The 26,110-nt window shown below is 43.5% G+C and overlaps 1 protein-coding gene and 1 long non-coding RNA gene across 9 annotated transcripts in view; one reads left to right on the top strand and one right to left on the bottom strand.

The window, feature by feature from the left end:
• LOC144823496 (uncharacterized) overlaps positions 1–26,087 on the bottom strand; it is a 95,398-nt gene extending 69,311 nt beyond the window's left edge. Inside the window, exon 1 of the long non-coding RNA XR_013608805.1 lies at positions 25,829–26,087. This is a non-coding gene — a long non-coding RNA (uncharacterized LOC144823496). The remainder of the gene's footprint in view (positions 1–25,828) is intronic.
• The window catches only part of WIZ (WIZ zinc finger), a 731,163-nt gene continuing 710,499 nt past the window's right edge, over positions 5,447–26,110 (top strand). For all 8 annotated transcript variants that reach the window (XM_078681999.1, XM_078681984.1, XM_078682013.1 and 5 more), the window contains exon 1: positions 5,447–5,748. The gene's annotated coding sequence lies outside the window, so the exon portion shown is untranslated. The remainder of the gene's footprint in view (positions 5,749–26,110) is intronic.

The raw sequence follows: 26,110 nt of genomic DNA, 5'->3' as shown, positions 1-26,110 counted from the left end.
TGTGCTAAGACCTGTATGTTAAAACAGTGTACCCCCAGCCACCATTTTGTGTTCACAGGCCAGTAAAACCAGCCCCCCACCCCGCAACAGGGATATTCTACATCAGAGGGTGCTTCTGTGAGCTGTTTAAACTGTGTTTACTAGGGACTGTGCACTTCATTTTGTGGCCAGTAGAGGGAGTAATGTTCTATTCAAACAATTGTGTTAGATTTCAAGTTAGTGAGGCCTTTACCTGCAGAAGTCCAAAGTGTGGGTTGAGCCTGTCTGTCTCCTAGGAGATTCTGAACAGGAAAAGCAGCTTCCAACTCCCTGGCCAGCAAACCTTGTCTGAGATCGCTGGGACCTTATATGGTCTGATATTGTTTGGTACATGTGTACACTGATTGGTGGTTGTATCTGATGTGTCTATTGGATTAGGGTTAGTGTCCTCATTGGTTGGGTATTTGAGTGTTCTGATTGGTTTCTGGGTCTGTGATTCAATCAATGTAGGGTTGGGACTAGGGCTAGGGTTAGGATTTCTATTGGAAGTAGGGACTAGGGTTTCCTGTGTTATTGGTTTATGGGGCTAGGGTTAGACTTTTAATTGGAAGTAGCGATTAGGGCTTCTGGTGTGATTGCTTTCTGGACTGGTTGGAAGTAGGGACAAGGGCTTCCTGTGCCATTGGTTGCTTGGACTTGGGGTGGGACTACTGGCAGGGCCAGGGCATCTATTGTACGTAGAGAATAGGGTTTTTGAACTGATTGGGTGCCTACACTAGGGCTAGGATTGGCTTAAGGCCCTGGTCTCCTATTGGTTCTTGATTTTTAGGGCTAGTGTTGTGATTGGATAGTGTTCGGGCTAGGGTTCCCATTGGCTGACAGGGTCACCTAATTACTAGGGCTATAAAATGCCAGGCTTAGGGCATCTCAGCTAAGGGGGGAGAGGACAAGGGCAGTTGCCTGTTTGAGCCTGTTAAGGGCGGAGAGGGCAGGGCAGTTGCCTGTTTGAGCCTGTTCGAGACTGGCCAGGGCCAGAAATGCTGCCGAATATACATACCTCCATTATGCATCTATATACTTTCAATGTACTTATGGATCTATATATTTATCACTTTCTTCTAATTTAGCATATCTAATGCACTTCCCTATTTCTCAGCCTATACTTCGCTCAATATATCCTCTACATCCACTCTCTCATTTAACCCCAAACCCCATACCACTACTATGATCCCCAAAATAACCCTTTCTAGACTCTCTCCTACTCTACCCCTCCTTGCATCATCTTACACCTCTTTTACTATACCGATCCCCCAAAACAAACCTTTCTAAACTCTTCCCTCTTTTCTACCCCTCCCCAACCCTTCTCAATCCAAATAACTGACTAACATATCCACCACTAAAATTACTTTCATGTTTCGCCATACTAATTCAACACTAATCCTGATGGGTTCCAGAGTAGCGTGCTACTGGCGCTTCAAAACCCCATCAGGAGTAGCAAGCTCTATATAAATACAAACCTCTTTCCCTTCACTATCCCGCCACCTACCCTTCTCTACCCAAATAACTGAATAACATATCCACTACTCAAATTACTTCATATTTTACTATACTAATTTTCAACACTAATCCTTTATGAGTTCCGGAGTGGCGTGCTACTCGCCAGAAAAGCGCTTCAACATCCATCAGGGGTAACAAGTGCTATATGAATGCAAACCTTTCTTCCCCTTTTATCCCTCCCCTATCCTTCTCACTCCAAATAACTAATATACACCACTGAAATGACTATCATATTTTACCATATTAATTCACCACTAATCCTCTATGGCAGCGTTTCCCAAAGTGTGGTCCGCGGACCCCCAGGGGTCCGTGACACATTCCCAGGGGGTCCGCAGGACTTGAGTGCCTAAGGTCATATAAAAACGAAACGCTCATGAGGTGTGAATGTACTTGGCTCCTGGGCGGCAAGAATGCAATACAATCTGGCCCCCAGGCGCACAGTACAGGAGAGGTGTTAATGTTGCTGGCGCCTGGGGCCTGGGCGGCAAGACTGCAGTGAAATCTGGACAATCACCCTTCAGCTAAAGGTGCAAGCTGAAGGGTGATTGCCCTTAAATTGTGTTCTTTACCTCTGCCCATCACCCAACGTCGAGCTTGCACAGCAGTGCGTGCGTTTCCTGTTCTGTTTGTTATCAGGCCCAGGGCATTTTGCTAACTGCTGCATGGCGAGATTGAAGAGCATTGAAGGCTGGAACTGACTGCATGTAAGTGTTTGATTTGTGTGTGCGTGTTTGCATGTGTATATTTGAAAGCAGTCCAAAATCTGTGAGGCATCCACTCAGGACTACAGCATACCAGATGAGTAATTATATGTGTAAATAAGTGCGCTTGTCACAACTGCACTGAAGTTAAAATGATTCACTGATTTTAATCTTTTTCTTTCGCTGACTGCAAAAGCTTCTTAAACCATACCCAGTAGTGACTGTATATTTCCAGGTACAATCTTATTTACTGATGACCCTTCCCCTTTACTTCTTGTCTCTTCATCTGCTGCACACTTGACTATAAATTAATATAACGAAGGCCTAGGATTTCATGGCTTGAGGATTGATGCACTGAAGCAGTTTCCACAGACAACCACTTTCTTCACATTCAGGCCTTTCTCAGTTTGATCCAGCTGAGAGTCAGAGGTTAAGAATAGCACTTTTGTAAACGTTGTGGTGGGGACTTCCCTGTGCCCTAATTTTATTTTAATTTTAAAAGTGTTATATAGCGCTAGCTTTACCCCTAGGTATCAGAGCGCTTTACATACCTTTTCTCTCCCTTTAAAAAGTGCAACAGTCAGTAATAGGACTGAGAGCAAGCCTGTGGAACAAGATGCTCACACCACACGTGGGAAAACGTGACATCTCCCAAGTGTCCCCGGTGTTAATGATCATTATTGAACATTTACACGTGGGTTTATCATGAAGAAAATACACGAGCGCGGTGAGAAGCATCAAGTCTACATTGAGAGCTCAATATAGCAAGCGCTCTAAAGCCAGCAGACACTTATTGTAAATCTGCCCCTTAATGCTTAGCCTGCACAATAAGGCCCATATTTATGAAGTATCTGAGTGGTCCTTGGGTCACGCAAGGGCAATGCAAAGGTTTCATTAAAATTTGCAAAGCCACACAAGGTCTGATTTGGGTGGAAATGCGTGGCTTTGTAAAGAAATGTGATGCAAGACAGTTGCTTGCTCTGCGTTATGTTACATTTCCATACATGGCATTTTCTGTGCATCCACCAAGAGATTTAAGTGTTTCCAGATTTACAAAGGTTTGTAAACCTGGGGATGGGCCAAAATGCTGCAACAAGGAGGGACATCTATATTTCTCCTCGTTATTTCTCAAATGCTTCTAAGGATTGTGTTGTGCAGGAAGCAAAGGTGGCTACTCCATCTGGGCAGAGGAGCGTCGCCACCTCCCTGGTGCGGGCACAGCAAAAGTGAAATATAAAATGTTAATAAAGTGGCTTTATTACTTTTTTATTTTCTGCTCTGCCAGCTGCCTCAGTCCCACACCCCCCCACCCGCAAACCAAAACCCCTTTCCACGCTGCTCGCTGTCCGATACCGCACTCATGAGGTGTTTCTCCAGCCGCTGTTCCGTGGCCCCTTCACGGTATATTCACAGCCCTCACACCCCACTTACCCGGGAGCGTGTATGCGACCCATGATGGCGGGAGGAGTAATACCTCTTACTCACCGAACCCAAACTGGCCAGATGAATCCAAGTCATAACAGCAGAGCACCCCATATCAACAATCTGCAAAACGTTGGTGCTGTTCAGAAAATGGTAAACAGCACAGCAGCGTCGTAATGCAAAACAATGCCCCTGTACTGCACTGAGCGGAATGTGATAGGAGCAGAGGAGTCTCCCGTGTGATGCCCAGATATGAACTGGCCATAGCTGCCAAGGTTTCAAATTGCTTATGTGTGACATTTTCATAATTTCGCTGTAATTTGGAGTGACATTCAACAACTATGAGCACAGTTCTGTCTCTCTATCTGCGGGTTTCCCTACAGGCCAGTCTGACAAACACAGCATAACAATCATTTAAAAGACGCAAAGGCGCTTCAGAACTACTGGCATTTACACTCGCATTCGGGTGCCCAATATGAAATCACTGCCACCCATTTTTTAAAAACAAATACATTGGCAGTCAGTTTATATGCATGAAGTTGGGGATTATCTTGCCCAAAGAGCACTGAAGAGAGTGCAAAACCAATGTGGCGATGGTCAGATCTTCGCATTACCAAATTAACACACACTGTACACACTTGGCTAGCTGCATCTCTCACTTGCGAGATACGTCTGATGCGTGATGCTTGGCTGCTGTTCCTGGCATTGAGCAGGGGCGCAGGGGATGCATGGATCTTCGGAAGGTTTGGGACTTTAAAAAGTTAGTAGCCGAGATGCAGCACCATCCTTCCCATTAAAATGTTTTGATTTTTGCATATTTTTCAATATAAAATAATAAAAGCTTTAGTAATGCAAGTATTTGTTTGGTGCGTACTTGTTTGTGTATTTTTTGCGAATTACCTTTTTAAATTTTTTTATTGAAAATTGCTTGGGGGTCCCCGACTTCCAGTAGTGATTCAGTGGGGGTCCTCAGGAGTCAAAAGTTTGGGAACCACTGCTCTATGGGCTTCCTGAATAGCATGTTTCAACCCCCATCAGGGGTAACAAGCGCTATATAAATACAAACCTTTTTTCCTCCTCTATCCTTCTGCTATCATTCCAAATCCATTAACTGACTAACCTATCCACCACTTAAAATGTACTTGAATGTTTCACTATACTAATTCAACACTAATCCTCTATGGGTCCCGGAGTAGTGTGCTACCCGCCAAAAAAGCGCTTTGACATCTCGTCAGGGGTAGTAAGCGCTATATAAATGCAATTACAATTACAATACAATATGTGCTGTTTTAAGTATGTATTGATAAGGGGACAAAATACCGGCTTTAGGTGATATGCCTAACACTTTACTTGCTGGGACATTAAAATACTGGTCATGCCAGTAAAAAAAAAGACAAAGGCAACGCTGCAACTCCAGTAGTAATCATTATGATGGTGGTGGGCAATTTAATTATCTGTTATAATTTTCGGTCCATCTGCTGGTGCACATATAGCACCAATGGTTGAACGAAATAGGGGGGTCTGAGTTTTCCAGTAAATATGAATTTCATAGCGCTAACACAGTACCAAGAGTCGGTGACATCATATCGGTATATTTATAAAGTGAAGAAATCGGCTGTACTTACATGCCGACACTTCTGACTCATCTTTCTCCCGTAATAAATGTAGGTTAATAGAGAAACTAAATACCACGTACTTTTATGATGTCGTTCCTATCTGTTCTCAATCACCAGAGAACCTGGTACATCAAAAGTACACTTTGAGAATGACCCAAGACCTGTACCTGTTAGGGAGCCATCTTATAGCTACCTCTCATACCGATTTTGCACATGCTCAGACTCGCCAAAGCACGTCAGACGGCCATCCAGCCACTGCCAACCAATACTTTCCTGCGGAACCTACGTCGCCACTCGCAAGATGGCTGCAGTTAAGCGGCCGGAGGGGTGACGTCACGGCCTGCACGGGAGCGAGCCGCGCTGCAGGAGGAGGAGGGGGGGTTAGGCCGGGGGAGGACGGGGTCTGCGAGGGGACAATGTACCCGGGGCTGCGGCGGCGCAGCAGGAGGAGGAGGAGTGCATGAAGCTAGCCGGTGAGTGTCCGCCAAGGGGATGTAGGGGGCCTCTGGAGCCACAGGCCATTCCTTCTGAGGATCAAAGGGAGGTGGTCTGAGGAAGCACCCTAGAGGGTGCAGGTGAGCACCCCACAGAAAGAGAGGGTAGACTGAAGACCAACCACCTTCTTAGGGAGTGAACGGGGTCTTCATAGCATCTCCCCTCCCAGAGAGAGGAAAGGGGCTGGCCGAGAGCTCAGCTCTGGGGCAAAGTGTGGGTGTGCGTGGGGGAGAGGGGGGTTCTCGTGGAGTGAAGGGGTGGGCACAGGAACACGCCCCCCACTCCCGATAAATGGAATGGGGGGCTGTAGGTGAGCACCCCCCGGAAAGGCCGCTCCTCCCCTATCAAGTGAAGGAGGTGGGCTGCCAGAGAACAGCCCCACGAAGAGATTGAGGGAGGCGGGCTGAAAGTCCGCCCCCAGCAGTGAGTGAAGGAGAAGGCCAGACACCAGCACCTCCTCCCTTTCACAAGTCGTGGTGGAGATGGACTAGATGATAAGCCTCAAGAATGATGGAGATGAGGTACGGGATGTACAGGACACCTCCCTAGTGCTATGGGGCGGTTTAAATAGTGTCCGGATGAAAAGAGAGGGAAGACCGAGTGGGGAGGACACCCCTCTGAGGGTGAAGGGAAGGGGCGCAAGGACACTTTCACTTGATTGATGAAGGTGTGGGGGTAAGAGAACTCGATGGTACTGGAGGCTAGCGAATTCCCAACAGAAGCGATGGTGGTAGATAACATCCCACCGTTCTTGGAGTAATAATACAAAGTGCCATGGAGCTGAGCTTTCCTCTGAAGGTGATGCGGAGGGAATTAACCCCTCTGAGGAATGTAAAGGGACATCTGAGGCAAGCCCAGGCGAAATAAAGGGTGATGCCGCTCATTGAGCCCCCCCAAACTGAAAACACGTGGAGGTAGGGGACATATAAGCTAACCCCCACCCTAGTGATGGATAGGGGGGTGGGTCAGTTGTCCGCATCCCATTTGAGTGGGGAGTGCCTTTTTTGGGAATAGGGTGCTTGACCTTTGGACTGCCAGGACGAAGCTAATAGTCTGGAAACAAGAGCATAGGTGTCATTTTAAAGTTGGAAGAACAAACGTGAGGGAATGGAGTCAGTGGGTGCCATTAGAGGATGCATATGACAGAAGCCGGGTGCTTTACTAAGTAATCGATGTTTGAGGAACACATTGATTACCGTGAATGTTGATGAAACTGTTCGGATGAAAGAACATAATTCGCAAATGTAAAAGTGGGGTGCTGTCAGATGTCTCACAGTCTGGCAGTGAGGGGAAACGTTGCTTGAGAGAAAAACCCGAGAGGATACTTTGAGGTGCTAATAGCTGTGAGGAAAATGTTGTGGTTGCAAATAAAATATCTTCCTAAACAGGATTTGAGAGAATCGTGAGTGTGCAGAAAGACAGTGGGAAATAGTAGGATATCGAGGATACTTTGAGATGTTATACGAAGGTTTGGTGACTGCTGGGAAGTAATGGATGCATTGAGTTGTTAGGATGTGGTTAATGTTAAGATGTGAGGAAAACCATGTGGCGAAAAGGAAACACTTGAGTAAAACAGACGAAGAGGGCTGAGGTTTAGTTAATGTTGAGGGTTCACCATATTAATTCGGATGTGGTGGACACTTTGGCTGTAAAGGATGTATTTCAAGGCCATTAAGCATTGCCAGTATATCTTTAGGATGTGAGAATATATTGATGTAATGTAAACACGGAGGTACTCTACTGGGTACACGAGGTACATTACTTTACTGCCACGTGTTGTGAGCAGCCATTGACGAGTAGGGGAACTTCGGGGTGTGTAAGACATTGGTGTGCCAGAAAGTAATTGGTTACCTTTTAGCCAGAGGCGTAGCTTAAGGGGAGGTGTTACACCCACCTAATAAATATATTTTGTGATAGTTGGGTGCAGGTGCTTTAAGTATGGTGAGGTGTCTGTTTGATTTCTCCATGATTTTTTCCACACACAGACAAAAACACACTCTCTCTGTTTGGAGATACTTCAAATTGTTGCTTATTTCACAAAATAATGTGCTTTCACTCACTTAGTACCCCATTCCTCTCCCTTTCTCCTGCCCTTTGAGCCTCTATAGTGTGCCCTGCTTGTCATAAAATGTATTTTAACACTATGTGCCAACGTGATTGTTGTGAAATCTGAAGCCCCCACACCCAAATCTTACTGACGAAGCTTTTAGTAGTGGTAGAACGATAGGCGTGACTAAAAATGTGTAGTTTAAAGGGAAGGGAAGTACTCGAGATCGAATAAGGGGTGCACGAGACTGTGTCTGACATGCAGAGAGGCACGTGAATGCAGGATTCAGAATGGGTGATTGCTCGCGCTATCTGCTTTACATTGGTTATCAGTAAAATGTGATTTCCCTGAAAATTGAGCTGCAAGAGCGCCTTGGAGTGGCATATGGAAGGTTGAGATGGAGGCTTGAAACTGGGGTGCAGATACATATACACACCTGAAGTGTTATGGTGGAGGTGAGGTACTGGTGCAGTTATCAGGGTGGCAGCGAAATTCTGCGCTGTATCGATGTCTCAGATATACAGCATTGCACAATCATAGGTGCTTACTAGCAAAGACTGATGATGCTGTCCTGGTACCCTCGGGCCGGCTGGGTGTGGAATTATGAGTGCGGGGAGGATGCCCCTCGTCTTCCTCCTTTCATCCCAGCTGCAGTCTTCCCTCTCTTCAGATCTCCGAAGCCAGGCATACGGAGATCTGAAGAGTACTTCCCCCCCCCCCCCCTCGCTGTGGCTGATGGTGGAAATTGTGCCTTTTTCTGGCTGCTCATCGCTCCTCGCAAGCCCCCACCAGCCGGGCAGGTCACCCGAGGCAAAGACTGTGTGCCTATTGGGGTGTGCTCCGTCTGGAATACCCACGCGCTCGGCTCGCTGTCGAAGCTGCGCCGGGGATATCCCCACACCTGCCAGGCGTCTAGTCAAAGTAACCGTGATCCGTATTGTTCTGTGATGTATTCGTAGCCGACCTTGCAATGCTAAGCACCCCCCCGACGCTGTATACATAATTATGCCTTCTCCGTTCACATTAGCGGCGAGGAAGTGTGCGGGCGCCGTGCCAAGATCCTATTTCAGGCGTTTAAGCGGCCGGGGTGCTGAAATCAGCAGGTGTTTACGGTAGCCCGTTAGCCCCAGGAAGCGACTGTAGTTGCTATGTCACGATGGAGGGCATGCGGTTCTTTTGATGGGGCCGTAAGGAACCCATATTTGTGGTCCGACGCGGTCTCTGGTTCTGTGATCTCGATGTGTTTGCCACTGGGAGGTGTGAATTTTGCACTACACACAGACAACTCTAATTGAATGGATACTTAACAGATGGTGTGTGAAGTCGAAAAAGTGCTGACCTTATTTGGTATAAGTCAGTCATTTAGGCTGTCGTGGTGTAAATATAATGATGTACAGCCCCTTTTCGTTTAAGGTCAATATGTGTAATTTATAATATACGAACGTGGCAATTAAATGTAAAGAATACTAACGGAGGACCTTCATTTGCTTTTTACGTTGTAGCCATATCCAGCGCGCGTTGCTCTTAATTTAAATCAGTGTTGCACTGTTTAGACAAATGGGCTTAACTCTTTGGGGCAATTGGCCAAAGAAGTACACCTCGAGTTCAATATTTATCTCTTTCTTGTGATTCCTAGTGCCACAAGCTACACGTGGGTGCTGTTTTATTACATTTGTTGAATGTTGTCAATGTCACGTTTGCCAGTATTGATTATCTAGTACACCCCTGGATTGTCACGGAAATTAGGAATTGTGCTTCACTTTTTCATTATGGACATACTACGTGCCTGGTTATTTTACTATTGAAATGCCAACATGTTACGCTGCATGACGATTAGGTTTTCTTGTGTATGATTCTGAATATTAATTGGCAGAGAGAATGTGCTTCGTTTTTCTGGTAATACAACGAAAGTTTGTGTTTGTGATGAGTTGTCAGTGTATGGACTTTGAAGTTCCTTGCCTGTTACAGTTACCTGTTTCCATGTAGGCATTAGAGAAGCATCTGTTTATATTTCTTTCACACAGCACCTGCCCAGAGAGGCTTTGTTTTATGCTTCGGACCAACACACTTGCTTCACAGTTGCAACTAAATGGAGCACACAGTTGAAAGCACTTCAGAAGACGGTCTAGTTTTGGGTTCCTGCTGTGCAGTGGCTTCTAGGTTGTGCTGGATCACTGCGTTCAATGGCATCACGCCTGCCGGGACTTCCTCCAGGGGTTTTCGTAGATGTTGCAGTTGGTTACAGCTTCTGAGGCGCTCTCCAGGAAAAGATCTCTGGTCTGCACGTGTGATGTGAAGGAAAAGAACTGCAGGCAGTGACAGAGAACAGTGACTGAGCTTGCTTGCTTGTTCCCAGTTCTGCTGAGTAATGTATGGTCTAATAAGACGTTGGGTACACTAAGCTCTTATATGATGAGAGGGTTGCCATTTAATCACCTACAGGGCAAACATCTTTGACAGTACTGCTAACCGTCTGACGTCACGTCATTTCCCTCATGCACTTTGAAATTATGTTAGACGGGCAGTGGGCTCTGCTACTTGTTGAGGCAAATGTTTAACTAGATGGGTGCTTTGGAATAAGACCCTTGCCTTTCGAATCTTGCCTCCTTCAGTGCTGCTGGCATTTATAGCAGTTAATCTGTTCCCCGCGTGCTGCTCTTCGAGAGAAAGGAGTGACCTTTGTTGGGGTAACAGCGATTTGGAGGTGATGGGTTTGGTGGTGAAGTTGATATTTGTCTAAAGGTCCTGACTACCAAATCCATTTGTTGAGATGTCTTTGGAACGAGGTGCAATTCGGAGTTTTTAACGTCTTTGCAGAGTTTGGATGATAATAGGGACTTCACGATCTTCTGTTCACTTATTGCGAGAACCCAGAAACTACAATTTTTTTAATCTGTAGTCTGCCCAGCATCTTTGCTTTTTATGGTGGTAGGCCTTGATCCTAAACCTTGTTTAGGTCTCGCCCTGCGATTGCAGGCCAAAGGCCTGCTGTCGCAGAGCGAGACTATTGTTATCATTCCGGCTTTCAAGGACTGAAAGGGAGCCGGAGAGGACAACAGACTGTCACGCGCACGCAGCAGCAGCAGCAGCAGCCTGCCGGGATCAGGTCGCGCGCATCAACAGGCTCTTCACAACACATGCACAACACACATACAGCCCCCCCCCCCGCATACACACATACATACATACAGAACCCCCCCATACACACACACACACACACACGCACACACACACACACACACATACACAGAGAACCCCAGGCGCTTACACGCACATCCCCTACCTCGTCTCGGCGTCTTCGCGCTCCCTTGCCCCCGCTCCTCTGGTGCGCGCGCACCACAGGTTTCGATTCCCGCGTCGGCTCCTCTACAGCCAATCAGGAGGCAGAACTCCTTTTAGAGATGCTCCCTCTCTGGTCCGCTACCATTTTTTTCTTTTTTAAACAGAAATCTCTCCGTCCTCACTCTTAATGACTTCAACTTCCGGCCGCGGATCAGTGTTGCCGCCGCAGGCCCAGTGGGCGGGCTGGTCTTCTTCTGGGGGGTTGGGGCTGTGAGCAGGCAGAGGCAGCGATGCGCGCGCAGATTTTTCATTTTAATGCGCGCGCATTCGCTTTAATCTTGACACGGCACGCCCCAGCATACCCACAAGGCCGCATGCACCTCACCACCGCACCGAGTATCCACTGGTGGTTGAACTTCATCGCGCCGCCGTTCAAAGAAGGGGGAATCGGAACCTGGACGACGTTGAGGTTGGCTGCGTTGAGGTGGAGTAGACTACTGAGGCAGTACATCGCTCTGCTCACCAGGTGAGGGTGAGGCATGGCCTTGGTCGGCCGCCGGCCTATAAATAAAGCTGCGCAATTAAAGCCAAATATTTTTTCTTTAGGGTTGCTTTCCTCAATGTGACATCTTGCATACGCACAGTTATGCACCACTATGAACGAACTCTCACCGTGTTCATTAGCGTCTTGTGTGGGTCCGGCTGTACACCCTTCTTAGCAAGATGTATCTCCAAGCCTTCTCCAATTGGTTACTGAGATGCAAATCATTCAACATGCCTAAAATAGTCTAGTTAAACATCGATTTTGATGGCAGGAATTTTTTTTGCAGAGTTTTATATAGCGCGAACCAGACCCGAACTGAATCCGGTATCAGAGCGCTTTACATAGTACCAGTTACGTTACATGAGGACACGCATTAATTTTAGGCACGGGGAGATTAAGTGATTTGCCCAGAATCACAGGGGGTTGATTACCCACAGATTTGCTTTCTGATGGGCGTTTTCCACACTCACCATCTTGCCACACTTTGCTATTGTAGATCTGTTTCCATGTTGGTGGTCCACCCCTCAGATCCATTTATCTCAACCATGGCTGCAATTTTGATGTCTGCTGTCTTGGGTTAGGTTTTCATGTTCTACAACAGGGATGACTGCTGACAAATTATCAAGCTTCTTAAGGATGCATTACTCTTTTTCCCTCCTCTGCCCAATATCACTCTGTCTCCCCAAAATCTTTACCCCGACTCAGAGGGGGCCTGAAAATATTCCACTGCCTTTAGGGCTTTTTTTTGGACATTGTACGTTGGAGATCCACTTCTCTTCCTGCTGCTGGTCTATTAGCTACCTATCAACAGTGTCTTCATCCAGCCCCCATCCACGGACTCCCAGTTTGGCACAGCCTTGTTCAAGAGGTTTGTTCTACTCTTGCAAATGTCCCAGTGCTGCATAAAGGACATGTAAAGATTAGTTCCCTCTACAGTGAATAGCGTAGGCGCAATCTCTGACCTTAGCAACCACACTTAGCAGCCAACTAAAACACTTCCTAGGACAAGGGAACCCAACAATGTCATCTGTGCTCAGCCATGTTGGTCAGTAAACCTTGGAATTGGAAATGAAAGCGTTTTCTCTTTTCTGAACACAATGGAGAGCCATTACCTCGCGCAGCAGGATTTCTTACCTTAAAATATTATAACTCTTGACAAGGTTATTCTCATAAATATTTATAAATGCAGTCAAGCCCCTCTCCGGTTGATTTTTAAAATACTGATTATACACGTTTGTTGCTTTATGGCCTATCTTTCAAGTTAAGAAGTTAGAATATTAATAGAATCTTCAAAACAATGCATATTTTAATTTATATGGTATTCTACAAGGGAGGAAGACATACGATTTAGGGCATGCATGGACAGGAACAATGTGAGGTAGTAATGTAAAACCTGCTATGTGGGACGATGGTTTGTGGTCTCTGGAGTTGGTATCTGCGAAAGTGGTGCAAAGCACAACACCATGGTTTGGGGGTCAAGGTTTTTATAAAGCAACTGATGCCTGTCATAACCCCCCCCCGACTTTCAGCTTCTTGTAATGTGCCTGCATTCACCATATACTATGCGGAAGGACTGCGCCATAATCAGGACTAACTATGAATATAAGATCTTATTTTTTGGGAGAGGGGCAAAGATCTGGAGCAGTCTGAATAAACACTCACACACACATAGAGATGTGGTGGTAGAGGTATTTCTAACACCAAGACATTCAATGCAACTTCATGGGGTGGCGCTCCTGCAGCACTGCTGGTGCCTCAAAGACACGATATAGTATGTTATGGAACCACTGATTTATGAATCCTGCTTTTTGTGCTGCCAATTGCTGAGGACAGATGAAACATACATCCTGTGCTAAAAGGGATAAATACATTAGTTTATATATTTAAATCAATATGTCACTTCACAAAACAATAGTCCCACTTTAGCTAATTCAAATTTAAAATTTCTGTAATGGACACATGAAAATGTTCTCAAAAAAAGCCCAAGAGATTAAATCAAGTAGGCACTTGAGAGGTGCGGTTATGGTGGTGAGATCCTGATTTCTGACAGAGCCTTTTGGTTTATTTTTCTCACGTAAGATATGTAAAAGTTGTATCTTTGAACTTGTGACACACAATTAGACTCTGCTAAAAAATAACACAAAGCACATTTGTACATACCCAAGTATTGTTCCCAAAATCATCACATAGAGCACTGGAATATTTCACATGTCCCTTTTTAAGGCATTAGTCATTTTAGCCAATTTATTCCAAAATTGTGCTGTAAATGCACTTTTGAGTTCATCTTTTTCAAAATGTTCGCAGAGTAGGTGGAACCTCCTATCAAAACCTTACTTGAGGAAGGCCCCCTTGCTGAAATTCAGAATGGGTATTACATCTGGCTTTCAGCAGTGTGAATTGAGAGTGTGGATGGCGCCAATAGATTAAGTGGGTGAAACCAGCGGGGGAAGTGGGAGGAGCCGGTGGAAAAGTGTGAGCGGCCTCCTAGAAACATTTGAGCACCTGCACTTAATATTTTACAAATTAAGCACTGTGGAAGTCCTCATAACACGTTCTGCCTGCTGCAAGCTTACACTTTTTTCACAAGGCAATTTCCAAACCACTTCTTTAATTCACAAAGTTCGGATTACACTTGACAATGCATTTACTTATGTTTTCAGTGCAAGTAAAATTCTTTACGTTGTGCGACATGTCTTGAAGTGTGTAGTACCTACAACCTTACGCATAAAAATTAGAATACATAAGTTACCCTCTCACCCTCACCCCCTCACCCCCACACACCCTCAACCTCAAACCCCTCACCCTCACAACCCTCTCACCCTCCCTCACCCTCACTCACCCTCACCCTCACACACCCTCATCCTCAAACACCCTCTCACCCTCACACATCCTCACCCTAACACACCCTCACCCTCAAACCCCTCACCCTCACACTGCCTCACCCTCACACCCCCTCACTCACCTCACCCCCACAACCCTCTCACCCTCACACTCACATCCCCTCACCCTCACACCCCTCACCCTCACCCACCCTCACACCCTCACACACCACCACTCACACTCTCACACACCCTCACCAGCATAGCATAACAAAACATAGCATAACAAAACACAGCATAACATAACAAAACACAGCATAGCATAACAAAAAAAAGCATAGGTTAGCAAAACATAGCATAGCATAACAAAACAACGCATAGGATAGCAAAACAAAACATAGCATAACAAAACGTAGCATAGCAAAACACAACATAGCATAGCATACCAAAACACAACAAAACATAGCATAGCATAACAAAATATAGCATAACAAAACAAAGCATAACATAACAAAGCATAGCAAAACAAAACATAGCATAGTATAACAAAACATAGCATAGCATAACAAAGCATAGTATAGCAAAATACAACAAAACATAGCATAGCATAACAAAGCATAGTTTAGCAAAATACAACAAAACATAGCATAGCATAACAATACACAACAAAGCATAGCATAACAAAACAAAGCATAGGATAGAAAAACTAAACATAGCATACCAAAGCATAGGATAGCAAAACAAAACATAGCATAACAAAACATAGCATAACAAAAAATAGCATCGCATAACATAGCATAACATACCAAAACATAGCATAACAAAACACAACACATAGCATAACAAAACATAGCAAAACACAACAAAATATAGCATAGCTTAACAAAACACAACAAAACATAGCAGAGAAAAACAAAACATATAGTAACATCGCAAAACATAGCACAGCATACCAAACACAACAAAATATAGCATAGCATAACAAAACAAAGCAGAGCAAAACAAAGCATAGCATAATACAACACAACAAAACATAGCATATCATAGCAAAACATAGTATATCATAACAAAGCATAGCATAGCATAACAAAGCATAGCATAGCAAAACATAGCATAGTAAAACATAGCACAGCATAACAAAAAACAGCATAGCATAACAAATAAAAGCATAGGATAGCTAAACAAAACATAGCATAGCATACAGCATCACTCAGCACCACCACAGCATCACTCAGGGGCACCACAACATCACAATGCGCCGCCACTGCATCACTGAACGCCACAGCATCACTCGTTCGCCATCACAACATCACTTAGCGCCACCACAGCATCAATCTGTGCAACTATTCAACAACAGCTGGTTCAAATATGTTGTCTTAATGTTTCAAGCTATATTACAAATGTAACAAAAAGATGTTAATATTTCACTTCTGTTCTTGGATTTTCTTAACAATAAAATACACTGAACATAATCTTCACAACAGTTATTTACAAAGTTTAAGCTATTGCCATTATAAAGTACAATAACTTTGATTTAAGTATTAATTATTAAAAACATTAAAAGCCATTGTTATTTGTAATATCAATACATGCAAGTCACGTAAATATGACACATATTGCATTACAAATGCTACAGGTGTCACATTTGCGAAAATTATAACTATTGGCATTGTAAATGACAAAGCTATTATTTTCGCTATTTTCAAAAACAAAACATGAATAAAAAATGTGTCATTTACAATACCAATAGCTCAAACTTTCCTAATGCGAGACCTATTGCATTGCAAATGCTTGTTTTAAAAGTGAGAGTGTCTGCAAGTAGTTTGACATCTTTTGCAGACACAGCTTCTGTATTTTGAACACCCCAAAACCCAGCTGCAGTTTAATAAAAAAAATGGCACAGTGATAATCCCCCAACAGTGACACAATCCAAGCACACGTGATGCTCCTCATACCCTCCAGACAGTAATTGTGGTTTGCACTCTGGAGGTGGTTTTCACTTGGGGGAACAGATTATGCTGCTAACAGCTGTTGAGTGTTCATTGTGGTTGGATCCTCCCATTTTAAATGAATCTCTCGAGTACAGATGCGTTTTTTTTCTTCCTGATTGTGCTACAGTGGAGACACTGATTCTGAAAGATAATTTAGCTTGCCGTTCCTTGGCTTTGAAACATGCTGTGAAATATGTTTATGCTGAACAGTCTCAAGGGAGCTTCACAACTGCATTCGGGTGGTGGTTGGTAAATGTTGATGCACCTCTGGGACCATGCATCCGGGTACGCCTACAGTCTGTCACGTGACAGGAGGGCATCGCTAATGGTCACTGGGGAGTGGAGGGGGGCGCGCTTGTGTTCTGGAATGAAAGACCCATTTACTTGTAGGCAGTCTCATAAAATAAGTGCAAGAACCCTGAGATCTGACACAGCTGAGCAATACTATGGAAAACGTATGCAAAGCTGGAGACCTGGTAGAAGATGGGTGTCAAGAATAAGGGGCGACCCAGTTTTCACTATAGTCCAGTGCTGTATACCCCATTCTGCATAAGATGTCTGCTTTCTTTTCTGTTGAGTGTGCCGACATGTTAAACTGTGGATTCTTTTTGTCTTGTGTGAACTAAACCTTCATATTAGCAATGAATGCACTCTTTGAGTTTCTCAGTGCTTTATAGTTTCCCCATTTTCTCAAAATAGCGTAAAATGCATTGGTACTTTTATTATTCAACTTTGTAAGTTAAAGCTATGACTCGAACCATCTTGCCAGGAAATGTGACTTTTCCTCTCATACCAAGGCTTTGAATGTTGACTGGCTGGTCTAAAAATCAGTGTTTCAAGTGTGCCAGGTTTCTCCAACTCGCTTTAGGCCAGTCAGGTTCCCTAGTGTACTGTAGAAGGCTTTCAAATTTCATAGCATTCCATTTTGTTTTTGAATGTTGTGGGAGGTGGAACCTCTAGTCTGTGTCAACATTTGGTTTAAAATCTATATATTTTCTGTGAGAAACTCTGGTTGGCGCTCTGAATGATGCACTTGCAACCTGAACTAACAGTGACCCGGGTCTCCAACCTGTTTTGTGTCAAGAGCTACTTATATTTAATTAAAGCATCCTGCACTACTAATATTATTAGTATTGTAACAGTGACCACATCAGTTGTCGCTACCCCATGCAAGATGACCAACAATGAAAACCATCAGTGCCTCAGGCAGGTTTGCCAGCAGTAATGCAAAAAAAAGGTATGCCAATTTGGAATGCCATTCCATGGATAATGCATAACAGGATATTAAATAATGTTTATCAAAACATCAGCGTAAAAAAGTTTTCTGAAAATAAACACCTTTTCATCTTGAATGCATAAGTTTCCATTTTGGCATACATATATCAGTTCAGCCAAACAACAACCTTTAGTTTATTATGTTGGGCTGCCCTCAGGAGAGCTACATAGAAGTAGCTTGAGAGCTACTAGTAGCTCACGAGCTACTAGTTGGAGAAGCATTATACAGTTCCACTCTCAAGACTAGGATGTTGCTGGCTTGCATTACAGTGGCAATGAGCCTTTCTGCAGTGTTTATCGAACACCATGCAACTGCAGACAGTCTGTTTATGAATATTTTTGCCTGAGTCAATATATGGGTTATTCTGGACCCTCCTGGCAGCATTAGGCGCCTTATTCCTGGTATGAATATCCAAATTCTACCATCATCAATAAGTCTTTGTCAAGCTAGAAGAATTATTGGTAGGGTCTTATGAATGGTCCAATTTGATCATGAAGTGATCTTTAGATTCTATAATTTTATTTGGATAGGATGTACCCAGGCCTTGGTAACAGAAGTGCAAATGTGCTTCATGCTTTAATTGTTATGTTATGTTAAATTCTCTTCTATAGCGCACAAACTCACCCGGGGGCATCTCGGCGCTTGCCTAGCAATATCTCAGAGGGGATAGAGGAGAGAAGAGGTAAAAGTTGTTTAGAACAAAAAGGCTTTCAGCTGTTTCCTGAAGATACTGTAAGCCTCCATTTTGCGCAAGTACTCGGGGAAACTCATTCCAGTACCTTGGCGCTAGGTATGAAAAGGATTTACCTCCCGATCGGCAATGCCTGATCCGCGGTACTTGTAGGAGACCCTTTTCTCCTGACCTAAGATGTCTATTAGGAACATACTTAATGAGTCTTTTCTGTAGATATTTACGGCCTCCACCTCCAAGTGCTGTAAAGGTGAGACAACAGATCTTAAAGAAAGATCTTTTCCTCACTGTTAGCCAATGAAGTTCCCGCAATAGAGGGGCCGAAGTAGTGCCCTATGTGCGATTTAGTACCAGCCTTGCTGCAGTATTTTGGATAACATGCAGTCTGCTCAGCAGGGTCTCTCCTACTCCTGCTAACAAAGCATTACCATAGTCCAGGCGACTGATAACCATGGCCTGGACCAGGGTTTTCCGATGGGAGGTGGGCATGAATGGGAGAATCTTCCGCAGCAGTCGCAGACTGTAAAAACACGAACTGGTCGTTGCGGCCACATGGTCTTTCATAGATAAAGACTGGTCCAGTTTCAATCCTAGGTTTTTTTACACATTGGGAGGGGGCGCCCCCAGTTGGACAGGCCACCAATCGTCCGACCAGCTGTCAGAGGCTTTGCACATGAGCATTAGCTCAGTCTTTCCGGGATTTAGCTGGAGACAGTTCTGCGTCATCCAACTTGAGATCTCAAGCATTCCTCTGGCAAAATTAGCTTTCTCAGCTCCTAAATCTGGGCCGATCGAAAATAGGAGCTGAGTATCGTCTGCGTAGGATATGATCTCAAAGCCTAATTGTTCAACTAGCCCTGCCAAGGGAGCCATGTACAGATTAAATAGAGTCGGGCTCAGGCAGGAACCCTGAGGTACTCCCTTGTCGAGGCTAAAAGAGTCTGACAGATACGGGCCCAGAATAACTGTTTGCGTTCGGCCGGACATAACATTTTTCAGCCACTTTAAGGCAGAACCCTAAACACCACACAATACCAGTCTCTCCACAAGCATTTCATGAGATATGGTATCGAACGCTGCAGAGAGATCTAATAATATCAGTATAGCCGCACCCCCCTTTATCCATTTATGTTCTTAACAAATCTGTTACTGCTAATATCGCAGTTTCTGTACTGAAACCCTTTCGAAAATCTGATTGAGAAGAGTCCAGAACCCAGAACTTCATTCAACTCCAGGTATTGGCTAAGTTGTTTATTAATCAGGCTCTCCAGTGTTTTAGCCAGTAACGGTAGGAGGGAGATTGGGCAATAATTACTGAATTCTTGTGGGTCAGCTGTAGATTTTTTTAGAATAGGGCGCACAAGGGCTTCCTTCCAGATTTTAGGGATGACCCACGATTTATATAGAAGAGTTGAACAGTTGGAGAATCGCGGGAGCACAACTGCTGGCTAACCGAGCCATAGTCCTAGGTGGGCAGGGATCCGATGGTGCACCTGATTTGGCTGAGGCAAGTGCTTTGGAAACTTCCTCCAGGGTCATCGGTTTAAAACAATCCAAAGTACTAACAGTCCTTTTTTTCAATTCCACCTGCCTGTTAGGGCTTACAGGCGTTTGTAAACTTCTTAAAGGAAAATTAGCATAGATTTTGTTTATTTTTTCTTGAAAGAAACTCACTATTTGGTTACAAAACGCCTTAGTTTCTACAAACAATTGCCTACAGGCATGGGGGGGATACAAAATCTTTTACAATCTTGAAGAGTGCTCTAGGGGTATTAACAGCGCCTTCGATTTGATTGAAAATAAAGAGACACCTTGCTTGTTTCAGGTTCGAATGATATGTAGCTAGGGCCTGTTTATATTGCGTCCTATCCTGTGTTGCCCTACTTACACGCCAAACTCTCTCCAGTCTTTTACATTTAGACTTTTCTTTCCTAAGCTCATTTGTTTACCAAGGGGCTGAGGGTCGGTAATGCGGGTGATCCCTACTTTTTTTCAGGGGGATCACTGCATCCAAAGCAATGGAAAATGCCTCATTAAAGTCCTCCAGAGTTAGCTCCTTTCCCTGCTCCCTTTTTCCTATTTCTAATAGAAAGATCTCCTCAAAGTCTCCGACTGAAAGATCATTCCAATACCTATACATACTACATTTCTTAGCCAAGTTTGGAATTGGCATCTCGGGAGCGCACAATTTGATGGAAAAGCTAATTTTTGCATGGTCAGACCATGTGAGAGGTTCTGGGGGGTTACAAGCTAACATATCTATAATTCGAAAAGACTAGGTCCAACATATGCCCAGCAGTATGGGTTGGGCCGATCACTCTTTGCGAAAGGCCCAGCATATCAAGAGTGGATACAAATTGTACAGGATTTGGCATTAAGTTGCCTGGTCGGTCTGCTTCCTCTTGCAATTGTGTGGGGAACAACCTTAGCATGGGTTGTTGGAATTTTAATATGTGAATGGCTCATTTATTGGGTACCAAGTTGTTTTCTTTATTTTACTTGCACAGCTTCAACGTGCCAGTTTGAGCATGTAGGGTCAATTTGATACCAATAGCATTCTGGTTGAAGAATACACTTGCGTAAAGAATGAGATGTTTAAGTAGGAAGTCATTCAATTGTAAGTACTGTTTGACATTGTCTGTGTGGCCACAGATCAATATGTAGTTGATTGAAGAGGTACAAGTTGCATTTGGACAGGGGAAGCCCCTCTGCCTTATGTGTATCTGTGGTCATCGGTGGGCCCTTTTGGCAGTTATCGATTTGCAGGAATTCAAATGCTTTAGGATCTGGGAAGATAATTTTCCACATTGTGCTGCCTAGATGGACTACATGCATTCCAGAGAGGAGAATACTGGTACCAGAGTATATGCAGCAGTGTTTTAACCCCTTGGTCTAATTGTTTGGGTCAGACATGACTCGAGGTTGCTGGTGGTACACTAGTTATGGGGTGCCTATTCCTGTGTTAGCCCTTATTCCAATTGGTTCTAATGATGAAAGAACTTGGAACGGGCTCCAGTACTTCTTCTGGATCTAGTGCACAACTTTGATTGTAGCATCACACCTCCTTTTGCTGCTGATAGTGTTTGTTGCTGTGTGATTTATTTATTTATTTATTTATTTATTTATTTATAATGGATATGTTGCTGCAGACAGAGATTGCAGTAGGTGAGGTTGGACTCATCTTGTTGTGGTTGGAAATGCCTGCAGTGCATGTACATCACATTTGATTCATTTTTGACCCACTGTCTCTGGTTTCATAAGTCGCTCTGTTTCACTTCAACAAAAGTGAGGAAACTGTGTCTTGTAATGATATTTTGTGAAATCCCATATTGCAATTGCCTCCCCTCCAACACCTTAAGTGTGACTTCTTTTTGGCAGATGGTGACACATTTGTATGAGACTATAGCTCAACAATGGTCAATGCAGTGGGTGGAGGGGGTGGCTTTTAGCTCTCACCTGGTTGTCCCTGTTGGTGATCGTCAAAACAAATTCTCATGGAGACCTGTCTTGGTAGTTGGTAGATTGGCAGCTGTCTTGCCACTGATTAGGGGTTAATTGGATAATGCAAGTAGGCCTAGATGGGAAAAGCATCCTTTCAGATCGAATCCCTGTTAAAAACAGGTTGTGTCAGAGATGTGTTTAGGCCGCCCCTTCCTTTTTAGCCTCTTCTTTGATTTTCCAAGAAAACTATCTTTAATAAATTCCTTCTCCCCATAAATCGGAGGTCATCACGTCCTTTACCTAATATATGCAGATGATCTCGTCCTCATTGACTATACACCAGTCGGCTTGCAATGCAAACCTAAAAATCTTTAAGGATATTATGAATGCAGCAAGCTTACAATTACAGAAAAAAACTAATACGTTTGTTTTGTTTTTTAATACTGTCCGCTTGGAGCAGGTCAAGGTATATAAGTATTTGGGCCTTTATTGCTCTCATAATCTGCGGTGGGATAAGCAATTTAGCATGCTAAAAACATTTCCAATGGCTATTACTATTGCCTTAAAGTGGTTTGATGCTCAGTATGGTGGATTATCAACGGATCCATTGAAAAAAGCATTGCAGGGTAAAGTGGTCTCTGAAGCGCTATATGAGGCAGAATCCCATATTTTCTGTACAAATAGTGAGAAGTTCTCAATATCTTCTAGACCTTCTTTGACATCAAATCGCTAAGTTTGCCAATTTATTTTATTTATTTATTTAGAAAGTTTTATAGAGCGCGAACAAGATCCTCACGGATATCAGAGCGCTTTACACACATAGGGGTTATAAAGACAAAAGAATAATTGACAAAGCATTTTGTGCAAAGATGAACAAAACGGTGAAAGCCAGTGAGTACCCATAGAGTCAAGGCGAAGGCAACAAAGGTGCCCAGGTGGTCTGGCTAATCATTGTCATAAAAGGAAAAATAGTGAGTCTCGAGATTGCCTTAGCCTAAATTCATGTGAATTTAGCCAAGAGGATCGATTTTTACTTATTTTTTGAAGGATGCCGTGGATGAGATAAGTCTGGTTTCTGGAGGGAGGGCGTTCCAGATCCTGGGCGCCATCCCTGAGAAGGAACGTTTATATGTTTTTTTCTTGTGGAATCTTTGTGGTTTCAATAGTAGATTTTCTGTGCTTCTTGTGGCTCTAGAGCCACCCGAGATTGTCAATTTCTGAGCGAGGTAACTGGGCGAGTTGTGATGTATAGCCTTATGCACACGATTTTCAGGTGTATTCTAGCGTTGTATGGCAGTCAGTTCAAGGATTTTAAGTCTGGAGAGATGTGTGAGAGTCTTTTTTGAGCCAGTGATGAGTCTCGTTGCAGCATTGATAGAGGCTCTTTGGGGTGCGGTTGTCGATATGGGGAGGCCACAGAGGGCGACACTTCCATAATCTACTCGAGGGATAACTAGAGCTTGGACTGCGGTCCTGAAGTCATTGGCTGGCAGGAAGTGTTTCAGCTTCCTCAGTGTATTGATTTGGAAATTAGCTCCCTTAGTTGCATTACTGATATGATGCTGCATATTGAGATTGCAATCGAGGGTTATTAATTATACTAAATCGATGAAGATGGGAAAGGTAAACCCCATACTTGCCGAAACGGCAAGAGTACATATCTTATCAGCAGTGAGGGCCTCCTTACTGTTCAAACATCTGTAATGTACCCGATTGAAAACCTGGGTGGCCCAGGGTCTTTCCCTTATTTTTTTTCTTTGATCTGTTTATTAGGTTTTTATATAAGCCATATGAATGACCGGCTTATACATTGCCAAACCGAACCAGTAGGCATCTCCAACACAGAGTATGTAGCACAGTAAAGCGGCAATATGAGCACATAAATAGCATTGATTCGGCTTCTTTAACAGAAACTATCTTACCCTTGGTATAACATGGGAGGGTCTTTACCTTATTAATCAAAAAGTTCCAATAAGAGAATCAAAAATCACATTTTACACATTTGCATTGATGTTGATTCGATATGGAGAATCCCCTTTTATTGGACTAGAATTTACCAAATCCTATGCCTTTGCTCATGTGCTCTTGGTGTGAAATACAGTACAACTTCTCATTGGTTTATATTTAAAAGAATGAAAAAAAATCGATCCTTTGTCCAATTTATCAAAAGGTACAGAGTCCATTCAAGGACAGAAGCACTAACCACTTTATTTGAAATGAAGAATTTTGTTGTTGCACTTGCAATTGCAAGGTTTATCAATGTTTTTCCGAAATCATAGAATTATAAGCAAAAGAATATACTGTGCTATTAATTGTACTGCACAGGCCGATGAGAAGCTTGGAGATCATTTAGTAGATGCGTGTGGTGTTGGTAACCTCACAATTCCTGCTCAGAGTTTAGGTTGATCGATTTAAAAAAATTAATTCTGGTTATTTATTGCAATTTTAAATAGAATTTTACATGCTTGGATTTTTTACGTAGGCATGTATTATTTTAAAAAAGTCAATCTGGTCCTAAAGCTCACAGGCACTTTCTTTTTTTGTGCTTGTTGGACTGTAAATAATTTTCTGAAAAGTAATGTGATTTACTGTTTATTCCAATGATGTGTACATACAACACGATTCAGGGCCACTTTCATGAACTCTTTGCATGAAGATGTTGTCTGTTTATGTTTTTGCAAATATTTATTCCTTATTTCTCTGAGATGAAATTTTGCAAATAAACTCAACTAGATGTAGATCTGGATAATCCGTGTCAGTATGCGGGTGCCTTTTGGATGCCATGACGAACATGTACATTAACTTTTCAGTACTAGTTGCACTACTGGAAGATTAAAAATAAAGCAAGGGGTGGAATGGTTAAATTAATATTAGCCACTAGCAATTACTCTGGCCCGAATTCCAGTATTCAATTTTTTGTTCACTGTGCCACTACAGAGAGCAACCATAAACAAGTTAGCTTTGACCTTGCTCCAGTGTGGTGCAGCTTGACTCCCATGGCACAGTGAGCTGCAACTCCACTCCCACAGCCCAACCACCCCCTCCGCAGATGACCGTAACCAGTAATTACTAGTCTAGATATCCTAGAACAACCTAGATTTAGGAGTCGGTAACTAAAAGATGACCTGCCTCATCTTGACAAAAGGTCTGCCACTGTATGGCAACCCATGTGGTAGCGTATTTCGTAACTTTTGATTCATTTCAGAAATGAACAATTTTTTGTTTAAATTATGCAGTGGATGGTGGATTACTTGGCAAATCCATAATTATGCAGAAAACTCCATGGCTGCAGAATCTCATAATTCCAGTGGCATCGACTATATTAAAAAAATTGTAGTGCAGTTTTAAGCTGCTTGGCCTCAGTAAATAAAGAACTGAGGTCCTGGTGAATTATTTTTACTGATTATGTATCGTTCTATAGTTTTCTTAAGTTTCGAGGCCGCTCTTTGATAAACTGTCTCTTACTATGGTGACCTCGGAAAGGGTCAAGAAGTAAATCACTGCTTTCCCACAGTACCACTTTAACATTTGAGAATATGAAGGTTCTTTTTATCAGGTAGAAGCGTTGTCCGTTTGATCTAAAAATGAGGGAAAACAGTAAGATGCCTAAAAACCCATCTTGGTACTCGACTTGCTGGCTGTGTATGGCGAGTTCTGACCCTGAAGTCCATGACATTTAAGTCCTATTTTTTTTTTAATTGGGTAGACTTACTTATTTTTGTAGAGTTAGGTTTTTGTTTTACTGGGTGTCTGCAAAAAGGAAAGACCCTAACTAACAATCGAGATGGAATCAGATCTCTGGTACAGCTCCTCCCTATTCACTTGCCACTCTGGTTGCCTCAGGAAAATAAAACACAAAAGGCTCAGACATTGGTTCAAGTGTAATGGTTAAAAAAATGAAGATTTAACTGTGGGTAGAGAGAGGCCTGGCTGAAAAGAGTAGACGAGCGCACTGCTTAGTTCTTACCTTTCTTCACTTGTTAGTACTGCCTTGGTCATGTTGGTTCTTGTTAACTGTGAAATCCGCGTACAAGAGTTTGTTGAAATTTATTATCCATCGAAAGCTGGCCTCTTTCTTTTCTGGCGCTGTGGCAGGAGACTGCAAATCCTGCGAGGAATTCGAAATGCTTCTTTCTACTCTGGCGACCTCAGGAATTTCAAGATGGAAGCCTAGTATTCCTGCCCCGGAGAAATTCTACTCCTCGTTGTTAAATCGACGGCCTTGTTCCATAGGGCAGCCCTTGAAAGA

Source organism: Lissotriton helveticus, chromosome 1_1 (assembly GCF_964261635.1).
Source record: "Lissotriton helveticus chromosome 1_1, aLisHel1.1, whole genome shotgun sequence".
NCBI classification, from domain to species: Eukaryota; Metazoa; Chordata; class Amphibia; order Caudata; family Salamandridae; genus Lissotriton; species Lissotriton helveticus.
The sequence above is the reverse complement of the archived record's forward strand: the minus strand, read 5'-3'. Positions and strand labels throughout refer to the sequence as shown.